Genomic DNA, 18045 nt, shown 5'->3' on the forward strand with positions numbered 1-18045 from the left:
ATAGATGGACTAATAGAACAAGTCCCGCACACTGCTACAAGCCCAAGCCCAAATATATTTTCAGAGCTAGATGCAGATAAAAATTATTTTGAATTTGCAACCTGGTGGAGGTTAGTATAGATGGACTAATAGAACAAGTCCCACACACTGCTACAAGCCCAAGCCCAAATATTTTTTCAGAGCTAGATGCAGATAAAAATTATTTTGAATTTGCAACCTTGTGGAGGTTAGTATAGATGGACTAATAGAACAAGTCCCACACACTACTACAAGCCCAAGACCAAATATTTTTTCAGAGCTAGATGCAGATAAAAATTATTTTGAATTTGCAACTTGGTGGAGGTTAGTATAGATGGACTAATAGAACATGTCCCACGCACTGCTACAAGCCCAAGCCCAAATATTTTTTTCAGAGCTAGATGCAGATTAAAATTATTTTGAATTTGCAACCTGGTGGAGGTTAGTATAGATGGACTAATAGAACAAGTCCCACACACTGTTAGAAGCCCAAATATTTTTTCAGAGCTCGATGCAGATAAAATTATTTTGAATTTGCAACCTGGTGGAGGTAAGTACAGCTGGACTAATAGAACAAGTCCCACACACTGCTACAAGCCCAAGCCCAAATATTTTTTCAGAGCTAGATGCAGATAAAAATTATTTTGAATTTGCAACCTGGTGGAGGTTAGTATAGATGGACTACTAGAACAAGTCCCACACACTGCTACAAGCCCAAGCCTAAATATTTTTTCAGAGCTAGATGCAGATAAAAATTATTTTGAATTTGCAACCTTTTGGAGATTAGTATAGATGCAATAATAGAACAAGTACCACACACTGCTACAAGCCCAAGCCCAAATATTTTTTCAGAGCTAGATGCAGATAAAAATGATTTTGAATTTGCAACCTGGTGGAGGTTAGTATAGATGGACTAATAGAACAAGTCCCACACACTACTACAAGTCCAAGCTCAAATATTTTTTCAGAGCTAAATGCAGATAAAAATTATTTTGAATTTTCAACCTGGTGGAGGTTAGTATAGATGGACTATTAGAACAAGTCCACACACTCTTACAAGCCGAAGACCAAATATTTTTCAGAGCTAGATGCAGATTAAAATTATTTTGAATTATGAACCTGGTGGAGGTTAGTATAGATGGACTAATAGAACAAGTTCCACACACTGCTACAAGGCCAAATATATTTTCAGAGCTAGATGTAGATAAAAATTATTTTGAATTTGCAAGCTAGTGGAGGTTAGTATAGATGGACTAATAGAACAAGTCCCACACACTGCTACAAGCACAAGCCCAAATATTTTTTCAGAGCTAGATGCAGATAAAAATTATTTTGAATTTGCAACCTGGTGGAGGTTAGTATAGATGGACTAATAGAACAAGTCCTACACACTGCTACAAGCCCAAGCCCAAATATTTTTTCAGAGCTAGATGCAGATAAAAATTATTTTGAATTTGCAACCTTGTGGAGGTTAGTATAGATGTACTAATAGAACAAGTCCCACTCACTGCTACAAGCCCAAGCCAAAATATTTTTTCAGAGCTAGATGCAGATAAAAATTGTTTTGAATTTGCAGCCTTGTGGAGGTTAGTGTAGATGGACTAATAGAACAAGTCCCAAACACTGCTACAAGCCCAATACCAAATATTTTTTCAGAGCTAGATGCAGATAAAAATTATTTTGAATTTGCAACTTATTGGAGGTTAGTATAGATGGACTAATAGAACATGTCCCACACACTGCTACAAGCCCAAGCCCAAATATTTTTTCAGAGCTAGATGCAGATAAAAATTATTTTGAATTTGCAACCTGGTGGAGGTTAGTATAGATGGACTAATAGAACAAGTCCCACACACTGCTACAAGCCCAACCCCAAATATTTTTTCAGAGCTAGATGCAGATAAAAATTATTTTGAATTTGCAACCTTGTGGAGGTTAGTATAGATGGACTAATAGAACAAGTCCCACACACTGCTACAAGCCCAAGCCCAAATATTTTTTCAGAGCTAGATGCATATAAAAATTATTTTGAATTTGCAACCTTGTGGAGGTTAGTATAGATGGACTAATAGAACAAGTCCCACACACTGCTACAAGCCCAAGACCAAATATTTTTTCAGAGCTAGATGCAGATAAAAATTATTTTGAATTTGCAACTTGGTGGAGGTTAGTATAGATGGACTAATAGAACATGTCCCACACACTGCTACAAGCCCAAGCCCAAATATTTTTTCAGAGCTAGATGCAGATAAAAATAATTTTGAATTTGCAACCTGGTGGAGGTTAGTATAGATGGACTAATAGAAGAAGTCCCACACACTGTTAGAAGCCCAAATATTTTTTCAGAGATAGATGCAGATAAAAATTATTTTGAATTTGCAACCTGGTGGAGGTTAGTACAGATGGACTAATAGAACAAGTCCCACACACTGCTACAAGCCCAAGCCCAAATATTTTTTCAGAGCTAGATGCAGATAAAAATTATTTTGAATTTGCAACCTGGTGGAGGTTAGTATAGATGGACTAATAGAACAAGTCCCACACACTGCTACAAGCCCAAGCCTAAATATTTTTTCAGAGCTAGATGCAGATAAAAATTATTTTGAATTTGCAACCTGGTGGAGGTTATTGTAGATGCACTAATAGAACAAGTACCACACACTGCTACAAGCCCAAGCCCAAATATTTTTTCAGAGCTAGATGCAGATAAAAATTATTTTGAATTTGCAACCTGGTGGAGGTTAGTATAGATGGACTAATAGAATAAGTCCCACACACTGTTAGAAGCCCAAATATTTTTTCAGAGATAGATGCAGATAAAAATTATTTTGAATTTGCAACCTGGTGGAGGTTAGTACAGATGGACTAATAGAACAAGTCCCACACACTGCTACAAGCCCAAGCCCAAATATTTTTTCAGAGCTAGATGCAGATAAAAATTATTTTGAATTTGGAACCTGGTGGAGGTTAGTATAGATGGACTAAGAGAACAAGTTCCACACACTGCTACAAGCCCAAATATATTTTCAGAGCTAAATGCAGATAAAAATTATTTTGAATTTGCAACCTGGTGGAGGTTAGTATAGATGGACTAATAGAACAAGTCCCACACACTGCTACAAGCCCAAGCCCAAATATTTTTTCAGAGCTAGATGCAGATAAAAATTATTTTGAATTTGGAACCTGGTGGAGGTTAGTATAGATGGACTAAGAGAACAAGTTCCACACACTGCTACAAGCCCAAATATATTTTCAGAGCTAAATGCAGATAAAAATTATTTTGAATTTGCAACCTGGTGGAGGTTAGTATAGATGGACTAATAGAACAAGTCCCACACACTGCTACAAGCCCAAGCCCAAATATTTTTTCAGAGCTAGATGCAGATAAAAATTATTTTGAATTTGCAACCTTGTGGAGGTAAGTATAGATGGACTAATAGAAAAAGTCCCACACACTGCTACAAGCCCAAGCCCAAATATTTTTTCTGAGCTAGATGCAGATAAAAATTATTTTGAATTTCCAACCTGGTGGAGGTTAGTATAGATAGATCAAGAGAACAAGTCCCACACACTGCTACAAGCCCAAGCCCAAATCTTTTTCAGAGCTAGATGCAGATAAAAATTATTTTGAATTTGCAACCAGGTGGAGGTTAGCATAGATGGACTAATAGAACAAGTCCCACACACTGCTACAAGCTCAAGCCAAAATATTTTTTCAGAGCTAGATGCAGATAAAAATTATTTTGAATTTGCAACCTGTTGGAGGTTAGTATAGATGGACTAATAGAACAAGTCCCACACACTGCTACAAGCCCAAGCCCAAATATTTTTTCAGAGCTAGATGCAGATAAAAATTATTTTGAATTTGGAAACTGGTGGAGGTTAGTATAGATGGACTAATAGAACAAGTCCCACACACTGCTACAAGCCCAAATATATATTCAGAGGTAGATGCAGATAAAAATTATTTTGAATTTGCACCCTAGTGGAGGTTAGTATAGATGGACCAATAGAACAAGTCCCACACACTGCTACAAGCCCAAGCCCAAATATTTTTTCAGAGCTAGATGCAGATAAAAATTATTTTGAATTTGCAACCTGGTGGAGGTTAGTATAGATCGACAAATAGAACAAGTCCCACACACTGCTACAAGCCCAATTCCAAATATTTTTTCAGAGCTTGATGCAGATAAAAATTATTTTGAATTTGCAACCTGGTGGAGTTTAGTATAGATGGACTAAGAGAACAAGTCCCACACACTGCTACATGCCCAAGCCAAAATATTTTTTCAGAGCTAGATGCAGATAAAAATTATTTTCAATTTGCCACCTGGTGGAGGTTAGTATAGATGGACTAATAGAACAAGTCCCACACACTGCTACAAGCCAAAGCCCAAATTATTTTTTCAGAGCTGGATGCAGATAAAAATTATTTTGAATTTGCAACCTGGTGGAGGTTAGTATAGATGGACTAATAGAGCAAGTCGGACACACTGCTACAAGCCAAAGCTCAAATATTTTTTCAGAGCTAGATGCAGATAAAAATTATTTTGAATTTGCAACCTGGTGGAGTTTAGTATACAGTTATATGAAAAAGTTTGGGCACCCCTATTAATCTTAAGCTTAATGTTTTATAAAAATTGGTGTTTTTGAAACAGCCATTTCAGTTTGATATATGTAATAACTGTTGGACACAGTAATGTTTCTACCTTGAAATGAGATTTATTATACTAACAGAAAATGTGCAATCTGCATTCAAACAAAATTTGACAGGTGCATAAGTATGGGCACCCTTATCATTTTCTTGGTTTAAATACTCCTACCTACTTTTTACTAACTTACTAAAGCACTTTTATTGGTTTTGTAACCTTATTGAGCTTTGAACTTCATAGCCAGGTGTTTGCAATCATGAGAAAAGCTACTTAAAGTGGCCACTTGCAAGTTGTTCTCCTGTTTGAATCTCCTCTGAAGAGTGGCATCATGGGCTCCTCAAAACAACTGTCAAATGATCTGAAAACAAAGATTATTCAACATAGTTGTTCAGGGGAAGGATACAAAAAGCTGTCTCAGAGATTTAACCTGTCAGTTTCCACTGTGAGGAACATAGTAAGGAAATGGAAGAACACAGGGACAGTTCTTGTTAAGGCCAGAAGTGGCAGGCCAAGAAAAACATCAGAAAGGCAGAGAAGAAGAATGGTGAGATCAGTCAAGGACAATCCTCAGACCACCTCCAGAGAGCTGCAGCATCAACTTGCTGCAGATGGTGTCACTGTGCATCGGTCAACTATACAACGCACTTTGCACAAGGAGAAGCTGTATGGGAGAGTGATGCGAAAGAAGCCATTTCTGCAAGCACACCACAAACAGTCGGCTGAGGTATGCAAAAGCACATTTGGAGAAGCCAATTTCTTTTTGGAAGAAGGTCCTTTGGACTGATGAAACCAAGATTGAGTTGTTTGGTCATACAAAAAGGCGTTATGCATGGCGGCAAAAAAACATAGCATTCCAAGAAAAACACTTGCTACCCACAGTAAAATTTGGTGGAGGTTCCATCATGCTTTGGGGCTGTGTGGCCAATGCCGGCACCGGCAATCTTGTTAAAGTTGAGGGACGCATGAATTTCACTCAGTATCAGCAGATTCTTGACAATAATGTTCAAGAATCAGTGATAAAGTTGAAGTTACGCAGGGGATGGATCTTTCAGCAAGACAATGATCCAAAACACCGCTCCAAATCTACTCAGGCATTCATGCAGAGGAACAATTACAATGTTCTGGAATGGTCATCCCAGTCCCCAGACCTGAATATCATTGAACATCTGTGGGGTCATTTGAAGAGGGCTGTCCATGCTCGGCGACCATCAAACTTAACTGAACTGGAATTGTTTTGTAAAGAGGAATGGTCAAAAATACCTTCATCCAGGATCCAGGAACTCATTAAAAGCTACAGGAAGCGACTAGAGGCTGTAATTTTTGCAAAAGGAGGATCTACTAAATATTAATGTCACTTTTCTGGTGAGGTGCCCATACTTATGCATCGGTCAAATTTTGTTTGAATGCAGATTGCACATTTTCTGTTAGTACAATAAACCTCATTTCAAGGCAGAAACATTACGGTGTCCAACAGTTATTACATATATCAAACTGAAATAGCTGTTGCAAAAACACCAATTTTTATAAAACATTAAGCTTAAGATTAATAGGGGTGCCCAAACTTTTTCATATAACTGTATATGGACTAATAGAACAAGTCCCACACATTGCTACCAGCCCAAATATTTTTTAAGAGCTAGATGCAGATAAAAATAATTTTGAATTTGCAACCTGGTGGAGGTTAGTATAGATGGACTAATAGAAAAAGTCGCATACACTGCTACAAACCCAAGCCCAAATATTTTTTCAGAGCTAGATGCAGATAAAAATTATTTTGAATTTGCAACCTGGTGCAGGTTCGTATAGATGGACTAATAGAATAAGTCCCACACACTGCTACAACCCCAAGCCCAAATATTTTTTCAGAGCTAGATGCAGATAAAAATTATTTTGAATTTGCAACCTGGTGGAGGTTAGTATAGATGGACTAATAGAACAAGTCCCACACACTGCTACAAGCCCAAGCCTAAATATTTTTTCAGAGCTAGATGCAGATAAAAATTATTTTGAATTTGCAACCTGGTGGAGGTTAGTATAGATGCGCTAATAGAACAAGTCCCACACACTGCTACAAGCCCAAGCCCAAATATTTTTTCAGAGCTTGATGCAGATAAAAATTATTTTGAATTTGGAACCTGGTGGAGGTTAGTATAGATGGACTAAGAGAACAAGTTCCACACACTGCTACAAGACCAAATATATTTCCAGAGCTAAATGCAGATAAAAATTATTTTGAATTTGCAACCTAGTGGAGGTTAGTATAGATGGACTAATAGAACAAGTCCCACACACTGCTACAAGCCCAAGCCCAAATATTTTTTCAGAGCTAGATGCAGATAAAAATTATTTTGAATTTCCAACCTGGTGGAGGTTAGTATAGATTGACTAAGAGAACAAGTCCCACACACTGCTACAAGCCCAAGCCCAAATATTTTTTCATAGCTAGATGCAGATAAAAATTATTTTGAATTTGCAACCTGGTGGAAGCTAGTATAGATGGACTAAGATAACAAGTCCCACACACTGCTACAAGACCAAGCCCAAATCTTTTTTCAGAGCTAGATGCAGATAAAAATTATTTTGAATTTGCAACCTGGTGGAGGTTAGTATAGATGGACTAATAGAACAAGTCCCACACACTGCTACAAGCCGAAGCCCAAATATTTTTTCAGAGCTAGATGCAGATAAAAATTATTTTGAATTTGCAACCTGGTGGAGGTTAGTATAGATGGACTAATAGAACAAGTCCCACACACTGCTACAAGCCCAATCCCAAATATTTTTTCAGAGCTTGATGCAGATAAAAATTATTTTGAATTTGCAACCTGGTGGAGTTTAGTATAGATGGAGTAAGAGAACAAGTCCCACACACTGCTACATGCCCAAGCCCAAATATTTTTTCAGAGCTAGATGCAGATAAAAATTATTTTCAATTTGCAACCTGGTGGAGGTTAGTATAGATGGACTAATAGAACAAGTCCCACACACTGCTACAAGCCAAAGCCCAAATATTTTTTCAGAGCTAGATGCAGATAAAAATTATTTTCAATTTGCAACCTGGTGGAGGTTAGTATAGATGGACTAATATAACAAGTCCCACACACTGCTACAAGCCCAAGCCTAAATATTTTTTCAGAGCTAGATGCAGATAAAAATTATTTTGAATTTGCAACCTGGTGGAGGTTAGTATAGATGGAATAATAGAACAAGTCCCACACACTGCTACAAGCCAAAGCTCAAATATTATTTCAGAGCTAGATGCAGATAAAAATTATTTTGAATTTGCAACCTGGTGGACTTTAGTATATATGGACTAATAGAACAAGTCCCACACATTGCTACAAGCTCAAATATTTTTTCAGAGCTAGATGCAGTAAAAATTATTTTGAATTTGAACCTGATGGAGGTTAGTATAGATGGACTAATAGAACAAGTCCCACACACTGCTACAAGCCCAAGCCCAAATATTTTTTCAGAGCTAGATGCAGATAAAAATTATTTTGAATTTGCAACCTGGTGGAGGTTAGTATAGATGGACTAACAGAACAAGTCCCACACACTGCTACAAACCCAAGCCCAAATATTTTTTCAGACATGGATGCAGATAAAAATTATTTTGAATTTGCAACCTGGTGGAGGTTAGTATAGATGGACTAATAGAACTCGTCCCACACACTGCTTCAAGCCCAAGCCCAAATATTTTTTCAGAGCTAGATGCAGATAAAAATTATTTTGAATTTGCAACCTGGTGGAGTTTAGTATAGATGGACTAATAGAACAAGTCCCACACTCTGCTAAAAGCCTAAAATAATTTTCCAGAGCTATATGCAGTTAAAATTTATTTTGAATTTGCAGGCTGGTGGAGGTTAGTATAGATGGACTAATAGATCAAGCCCAACACACTGCTACAAGCCCAAGCCCAAATATTTTTTCAGCGCTAGATGCAGATAAAAATTATTTTGAATTTGGAAACTGGTGGAGGTTAGTATAGATGGAATAATAGAACAAGTCCCACACACTGCTACAAGCCCAAATATATATTCAGAGGTAGATTCAGATAAAAATTATTTTGAATTTGCACCCTAGTGGAGGTTAGTATAGATGGACTAATAGAACAAGTCCCACACACTGCTACAAGCCCAAGCCCAAATATTTTTTCAGAGCTAGATGCAAATAAAAATTATTTTGAATTTGCAACCTGGTGGAGGTTAGTATAGATGGACTAATAGAACAAGTCCCACACACTGCTACAAGCCCAATCCCAAATATTTTTTCAGAGCTAGATGCAGATAAAAATTATTTTGAATTTGCAACTTGGTGGAGGTTAGTATAGATGGACTAATAGAACATGTCCCACACACTGCTACAAGCCCAAGCCCAAATATTTTTTCAGAGCTAGATGCAGATAAAAATAATTTTGAATTTGCAACCTGGTGGAGGTTAGTATAGATGGACTAATAGAAGAAGTCCCACACACTGTTAGAAGCCCAAATATTTTTTCAGAGATAGATGCAGATAAAAATTATTTTGAATTTGCAACCTGGTGGAGGTTAGTACAGATGGACTAATAGAACAAGTCCCACACACTGCTACAAGCCCAAGCCCAAATATTTTTTCAGAGCAAGATGCAGATAAAAATTATTTTGAATTTGCAACCTGGTGGAGGTTAGTATAGATGGACTAATAGAACAAGTCCCACACACTGCTACAAGCCCAAGCCTAAATATTTTTTCAGAGCTAGATGCAGATAAAAATTATTTTGAATTTGCAACCTGGTGGAGGTTATTGTAGATGCACTAATAGAACAAGTACCACACACTGCTACAAGCCCAAGCCCAAATATTTTTTCAGAGCTAGATGCAGATAAAAATAATTTTGAATTTGCAACCTGGTGGAGGTTAGTATAGATGGACTAATAGAATAAGTCCCACACACTGTTAGAAGCCCAAATATTTTTTCAGAGATAGATGCAGATAAAAATTATTTTGAATTTGCAACCTGGTGGAGGTTAGTACAGATGGACTAATAGAACAAGTTCCACACACTGCTACAAGCCCAAGCCCAAATATTTTTTCAGAGCTAGATGCAGATAAAAATTATTTTGAATTTGGAACCTGGTGGAGGTTAGTATAGATGGACTAAGAGAACAAGTTCCACACACTGCTACAAGCCCAAATATATTTTCAGAGCTAAATGCAGATAAAAATTATTTTGAATTTGCAACCTGGTGGAGGTTAGTATAGATGGACTAATAGAACAAGTCCCACACACTGCTACAAGCCCAAGCCCAAATATTTTTTCAGAGCTAGATGCAGATAAAAATTATTTTGAATTTGGAACCTGGTGGAGGTTAGTATAGGTGGACTAAGAGAAGAAGTTCCACACACTGCTACAAGCCCAAATATATTTTCAGAGCTAAATGCAGATAAAAATTATTTTGAATTTGCAACCTGGTGGAGGTTAGTATAGATCGACTAATAGAACAAGTCCCACACACTGCTACAAGCCCAAACCCAAATATTTTTTCAGAGCTAGATGCAGATAAAAATTATTTTGAATTTGCAACCTTGTGGAGGTAAGTATAGATGGACTAATATAAAAAGTCCCACACACTGCTACAAGCCCAAGCCCAAATATTTTTTCAGAGCTAGATGCAGATAAAAATTATTTTGAATTTCCAACCTGGTGGAGGTTAGTATAGATAGACCAAGAGAACAAGTCCCACACACTGCTACAAGCCCAAGCCCAAATATTTTTTCAGAGCTAGATGCAGATAAAAATTATTTTGAATTTGCAACCTGGTGGAGGCTAGTATAGATGGACTAAGATAACAAGTCCCACACACAGCTACAAGCCCAAGCCCAAATCTTTTTCAGAGCTAGATGCAGATAAAAATTATTTTGAATTTGCAACCAGGTGGAGGTTAGCATAGATGGACTAATAGAACAAGTCCCACACACTGCTACAAGCTCAAGCCAAAATATTTTTTCAGAGCTAGATGCAGATAAAAATTATTTTGAATTTGCAACCTGTTGGAGGTTAGTATAGATGGACTAATAGAACAAGTCCCACACACTGCTACAAGCCCAAGCCAAAATATTTTTTCAGAGCTAGATGCAGATAAAAATTATTTTGAATTTGGAAACTGGTGGAGGTTAGTATAGATGGACTAATAGAACAAGTCCCACACACTGCTACAAGCCCAAATATATATTCAGAGGTAGATGCAGATAAAAATTATTTTGAATTTGCACCCTAGTGGAGGTTAGTATAGATGGACCAATAGAACAAGTCCCACACACTGCTACAAGCCCAAGCCCAAATATTTTTTCAGAGCTAGATGCAGATAAAAATTATTTTGAATTTGCAACCTGGTGGAGGTTAGTATAGATCGACAAATAGAACAAGTCCCACACACTGCTACAAGCCCAATTCCAAATATTTTTTCAGAGCTTGATGCAGATAAAAATTATTTTGAATTTGCAACCTGGTGGAGTTTAGTATAGATGGACTAAGAGAACAAGTCCCACACACTGCTACATGCCCAAGCCAAAATATTTTTTCAGAGCTAGATGCAGATAAAAATTATTTTCAATTTGCCACCTGGTGGAGGTTAGTATAGATGGACTAATAGAACAAGTCCCACACACTGCTACAAGCCAAAGCCCAAATATTTTTTCAGAGCTAGATGCAGATAAAAATTATTTTCAATTTGCAACCTGGTGGAGGTTAGTATAGATGGACTAATTGAACAAGTCCCACACACTGCTACAAGCCCAAGCCTAAATATTTTTTCAGAGCTGGATGCAGATAAAAATTATTTTGAATTTGCAACCTGGTGGAGGTTAGTATAGATGGACTAATAGAACAAGTCGGACACACTGCTACAAGCCAAAGCTCAAATATTTTTTCAGAGCTAGATGCAGACAAAAATTATTTTGAATTTGCAACCTGGTGGAGTTTAGTATATATGGACTAATAGAACAAGTCCCACACATTGCTACCAGCCCAAATATTTTTTCAGAGCTAGATGCAGATAAAAATAATTTTGAATTTGCAACCTGGTGGAGGTTAGTATAGATGGACTAATAGAACAAGACGCATACACTGCTACAAACCCAAGCCCAAATATTTTTTCAGAGCTAGATGCAGATAAAAATTATTTTGAATTTGCAACCTGGTGGAGGTTAGTATAGATGGACTAATAGAACAAGTCCCACACACTGCTACAAGCCCAATCCCAAATATTTTTTCAGAGCTAGATGCAGATAAAAATTATTTTGAATTTGCAACTTGGTGGAGGTTAGTATAGATGGACTAATAGAACATGTCCCACACACTGCTACAAGCCCAAGCCCAAATATTTTTTCAGAGCTAGATGCAGATAAAAATAATTTTGAATTTGCAACCTGGTGGAGGTTAGTATAGATGGACTAATAGAAGAAGTCCCACACACTGTTAGAAGCCCAAATATTTTTTCAGAGATAGATGCAGATAAAAATTATTTTGAATTTGCAACCTGGTGGAGGTTAGTACAGATGGACTAATAGAACAAGTCCCACACACTGCTACAAGCCCAAGCCCAAATATTTTTTCAGAGCAAGATGCAGATAAAAATTATTTTGAATTTGCAACCTGGTGGAGGTTAGTATAGATGGACTAATAGAACAAGTCCCACACACTGCTACAAGCCCAAGCCTAAATATTTTTTCAGAGCTAGATGCAGATAAAAATTATTTTGAATTTGCAACCTGGTGGAGGTTATTGTAGATGCACTAATAGAACAAGTACCACACACTGCTACAAGCCCAAGCCCAAATATTTTTTCAGAGCTAGATGCAGATAAAAATAATTTTGAATTTGCAACCTGGTGGAGGTTAGTATAGATGGACTAATAGAATAAGTCCCACACACTGTTAGAAGCCCAAATATTTTTTCAGAGATAGATGCAGATAAAAATTATTTTGAATTTGCAACCTGGTGGAGGTTAGTACAGATGGACTAATAGAACAAGTTCCACACACTGCTACAAGCCCAAGCCCAAATATTTTTTCAGAGCTAGATGCAGATAAAAATTATTTTGAATTTGGAACCTGGTGGAGGTTAGTATAGATGGACTAAGAGAACAAGTTCCACACACTGCTACAAGCCCAAATATATTTTCAGAGCTAAATGCAGATAAAAATTATTTTGAATTTGCAACCTGGTGGAGGTTAGTATAGATGGACTAATAGAACAAGTCCCACACACTGCTACAAGCCCAAGCCCAAATATTTTTTCAGAGCTAGATGCAGATAAAAATTATTTTGAATTTGGAACCTGGTGGAGGTTAGTATAGGTGGACTAAGAGAAGAAGTTCCACACACTGCTACAAGCCCAAATATATTTTCAGAGCTAAATGCAGATAAAAATTATTTTGAATTTGCAACCTGGTGGAGGTTAGTATAGATCGACTAATAGAACAAGTCCCACACACTGCTACAAGCCCAAACCCAAATATTTTTTCAGAGCTAGATGCAGATAAAAATTATTTTGAATTTGCAACCTTGTGGAGGTAAGTATAGATGGACTAATATAAAAAGTCCCACACACTGCTACAAGCCCAAGCCCAAATATTTTTTCAGAGCTAGATGCAGATAAAAATTATTTTGAATTTCCAACCTGGTGGAGGTTAGTATAGATAGACCAAGAGAACAAGTCCCACACACTGCTACAAGCCCAAGCCCAAATATTTTTTCAGAGCTAGATGCAGATAAAAATTATTTTGAATTTGCAACCTGGTGGAGGCTAGTATAGATGGACTAAGATAACAAGTCCCACACACAGCTACAAGCCCAAGCCCAAATCTTTTTCAGAGCTAGATGCAGATAAAAATTATTTTGAATTTGCAACCAGGTGGAGGTTAGCATAGATGGACTAATAGAACAAGTCCCACACACTGCTACAAGCTCAAGCCAAAATATTTTTTCAGAGCTAGATGCAGATAAAAATTATTTTGAATTTGCAACCTGTTGGAGGTTAGTATAGATGGACTAATAGAACAAGTCCCACACACTGCTACAAGCCCAAGCCAAAATATTTTTTCAGAGCTAGATGCAGATAAAAATTATTTTGAATTTGGAAACTGGTGGAGGTTAGTATAGATGGACTAATAGAACAAGTCCCACACACTGCTACAAGCCCAAATATATATTCAGAGGTAGATGCAGATAAAAATTATTTTGAATTTGCACCCTAGTGGAGGTTAGTATAGATGGACCAATAGAACAAGTCCCACACACTGCTACAAGCCCAAGCCCAAATATTTTTTCAGAGCTAGATGCAGATAAAAATTATTTTGAATTTGCAACCTGGTGGAGGTTAGTATAGATCGACAAATAGAACAAGTCCCACACACTGCTACAAGCCCAATTCCAAATATTTTTTCAGAGCTTGATGCAGATAAAAATTATTTTGAATTTGCAACCTGGTGGAGTTTAGTATAGATGGACTAAGAGAACAAGTCCCACACACTGCTACATGCCCAAGCCAAAATATTTTTTCAGAGCTAGATGCAGATAAAAATTATTTTCAATTTGCCACCTGGTGGAGGTTAGTATAGATGGACTAATAGAACAAGTCCCACACACTGCTACAAGCCAAAGCCCAAATATTTTTTCAGAGCTAGATGCAGATAAAAATTATTTTCAATTTGCAACCTGGTGGAGGTTAGTATAGATGGACTAATTGAACAAGTCCCACACACTGCTACAAGCCCAAGCCTAAATATTTTTTCAGAGCTGGATGCAGATAAAAATTATTTTGAATTTGCAACCTGGTGGAGGTTAGTATAGATGGACTAATAGAACAAGTCGGACACACTGCTACAAGCCAAAGCTCAAATATTTTTTCAGAGCTAGATGCAGACAAAAATTATTTTGAATTTGCAACCTGGTGGAGTTTAGTATATATGGACTAATAGAACAAGTCCCACACATTGCTACCAGCCCAAATATTTTTTCAGAGCTAGATGCAGATAAAAATAATTTTGAATTTGCAACCTGGTGGAGGTTAGTATAGATGGACTAATAGAACAAGACGCATACACTGCTACAAACCCAAGCCCAAATATTTTTTCAGAGCTAGATGCAGATAAAAATTATTTTGAATTTGCAACCTGGTGCAGGTTCGTATAGATGGACTAATAGAATAAGTCCCACACACTGCTACAACCCCAAGCCCAAATATTTTTTCAGAGCTAGATGCAGATAAAAATTATTTTGAATTTGCAACCTGGTGGAGGTTAGTATAGATGGACTAATAGAACAAGTCCGACACACTGCTACAAGCCCAAGCCTAAATATTTTTTCAGAGCTAGATGCAGATAAAAATTATTTTGAATTTGCAACCTGGTGGAGGTTAGTATAGATGCACTAATAGAACAAGTCCCACACACTGCTACAAGCCCAAGCCCAAATATTTTTTCAGAGCTAGATGCAGATAAAAATTATTTTGAATTTGCAACCTGGTGGAAGCTAGTATAGATGGACTAAGATAACAAGTCCCACACAATGCTACAAGCCCAAGCCCAAATCTTTTTTCAGAGCTAGATGCAGATAAAAATTATTTTGAATTTGCAACCAGGTGGAGGTTAGTATAGATGGACTAATAGAACAAGTCCCACACACTGCTACAAGCCGAAGCCAAAATATTTTTTCAGAGCTAGATGCAGATAAAAATTATTTTGAATTTGCAACCTGGTGGAGGTTAGTATAGATGGACTAATAGAACAAGTCCCACACACTGCTACAAGCCCAAGCCCAAATATTTTTTCAGAGCTAGATGCAGATAAAAATTATTTTGAATTTGCAACCTGGTGCAGGATAATATAGATGGACTAATAGAACAAGTCCTACACACTGCTACAAGCCCAAGCACAAATATTTTTTCAGAGCTAGATGCAGATAAAAATTATTTTGAATTTGCAACCTGGTGGTGGTTAGTATAGATGGACTAATAGAACAAGTCCCACACACTGCTACAAGCCCAAGCCCAAATATTTTTTCAGAGCTAGATGCAGATAAAAATTATTTTGAATTTGGAACCTGGTGGAGGTTAGTATAGATGGACTAAGAGAACAAGTTCCACACACAGCTACAAGACCAAATATATTTCCAGAGCTAAATGCAGATAAAAATTATTTTGAATTTGCAACCTAGTGGAGGTTAGTATAGATGGACTAATAGAACAAGTCCCACACACTGCTACAAGCCCAAGCCCAAATATTTTTTCAGAGCTAGATGCAGATACAAATTATTTTGAATTTCCAACCTGGTGGAGGTTAGTATAGATTGACTAAGAGAACAAGTCCCACACACTGCTACAAGCCCAAGCCCAAATATTTTTTCATAGCTAGATGCAGATAAAAATTATTTTGAATTTGCAACCTGGTGGAAGCTAGTATAGATGGACTAAGATAACAAGTCCCACACACTGCTACAAGACCAAGCCCAAATCTTTTTTCAGAGCTAGATGCAGATAAAAATTATTTTGAATTTGCAACCAGGTGGAGGTTAGTATAGATGGACTAATAGAACAAGTCCCACACACTGCTACAAGCCGAAGCCAAAATATTTTTTCAGAGCTAGATGCAGATAAAAATTATTTTGAATTTGCAACCTGGTGGAGGTTAGTATAGATGGACTAATAGAACAAGTCCCACACACTGCTACAAGTCCAAGCCCAAATATTTTTTCAGAGCTAGATGCAGATAAAAATTATTTTGAATTTGCAACCTTGTGGAGGTTAGTATAGATGGACTAATATAACAAGTCCCACACACTGTTACAAGCCCAAGACCAAATATTTTTTCAGAGCTAGATGCAGACAAAAATTATTTTGAATTTGTAACCTGGTGGAGGTTAGTACAGATGGACTAATAGAACAAGTCCCACACACTGCTACAAGCCCAAGCCCAAATATTTTTTCAGAGCTAGATGCAGATAAAAATTATTTTGAATTTGCAACCTGGTGGAGGTTAGTATAGATGGTGTTATGTTCTGCTACCAGAGCTAAGGAAAGAGAGGAGATCTGTCCCTACTATAGGACTCAGCTGAATCCCTACGATGTAACAGGGAACCTGATCCTGCGATCAGACCTGCTAAAGTCCTAAGCTAGTCTGTACGAAGACCTATAGATGTGGGGGAGGAATCCCTACAAGTACTAAGGACTGGGAGGAATATGGGACACCTCCTAACAGAAATAGTAGCAGACAGACGAACAAACAAAATATAAAGAACATAGAGGTTAGTAAACAAAGCAAACTAACAGAGCAAGACACAGAGCACAGGCTAGCTAGAAAGTAGAAATACAATGAAGTCCAGCAAAGCCAGAAGGGCGGAGCAGGATTAAATAGGCCAACAAGGTCATGTGACCAGCAAAGGAAAAAACCTAAGAGCAAGGTTCTAACAGTACCCCCCCTTCTAAGAGGATCCTCCGGATCCCCTAGGACCAGGCTTATCAGGAAATCTCCTGTGAAACGCTCTGATAAGTCTGGACGCGGAAACATCATCTGACCTCACCCAAGAGTTATCCTCGGGTCCGAAACCTTTCCAGGCCACAAGATACTGCAAACTACCTCTATACCGTCTAGAGTAAAGGATGCGAGAAATTTCATATTCCCCGTCCTCCACCACCGGAGGAACAGAGGCAGAGGCGTCACCATCCGACACAACAGCTTTTTTTAACAGAGAGACATGAAAGACCGGATTAATTCTCCAGGAGGTAGGAACCTCCAACCTAACAGCAGATTGGTTGACAACCTGAAGCACCTTAAAGGGCCCTACAAACTTGGGACCCAATTTCTTAGAAGGAATCCTCAACCGCAGATTCCTAGAGGACAACCAAACCATGTCACCAACAGCGAACAAAACCTCCTGTCGTTTCCTATCAAAGTAGTCTTTAGATTTTCTGTTGGCCTCCTGAAGATTACCACGCACATCCGTCCAAACTCTTTCCAAATCACCGGAAAAATTCTCCTCCTCAGGCACGGCAGATCCCAACTTGGAGAACGACCCAAACGACGGATGTCTCCCAGAACAACAAAAAAAAGGCGAACAACCAGCAGAAGAAGATGTATGATTGTTCAGAGCAAATTCGGCAAGTGGCAGAAACTCAGACCACCCCTCTTGATTGTCTGCCACAAAACAACGCAAGAACTGCTCAACATCCTGGTTTTTCCTTTCTGTCTGGCCATTAGATTCAGGATGATATCCGGACGAAAACGACAAATGAATTCCCAACCTGTCACAAAAGGCACGCCAAAAACGAGCCACGAACTGAGGACCCCTATCAGAAACAATGTCAGTAGGAACGCCATGAAGTCTGACAATTTCCT

Source organism: Phyllobates terribilis, unplaced genomic scaffold (assembly GCF_046119375.1).
Source record: "Phyllobates terribilis strain yellow unplaced genomic scaffold, ASM4611937v1 Scaffold_7__3_contigs__length_470593459, whole genome shotgun sequence".
Lineage (NCBI taxonomy): Eukaryota > Metazoa > Chordata > Amphibia > Anura > Dendrobatidae > Phyllobates > Phyllobates terribilis.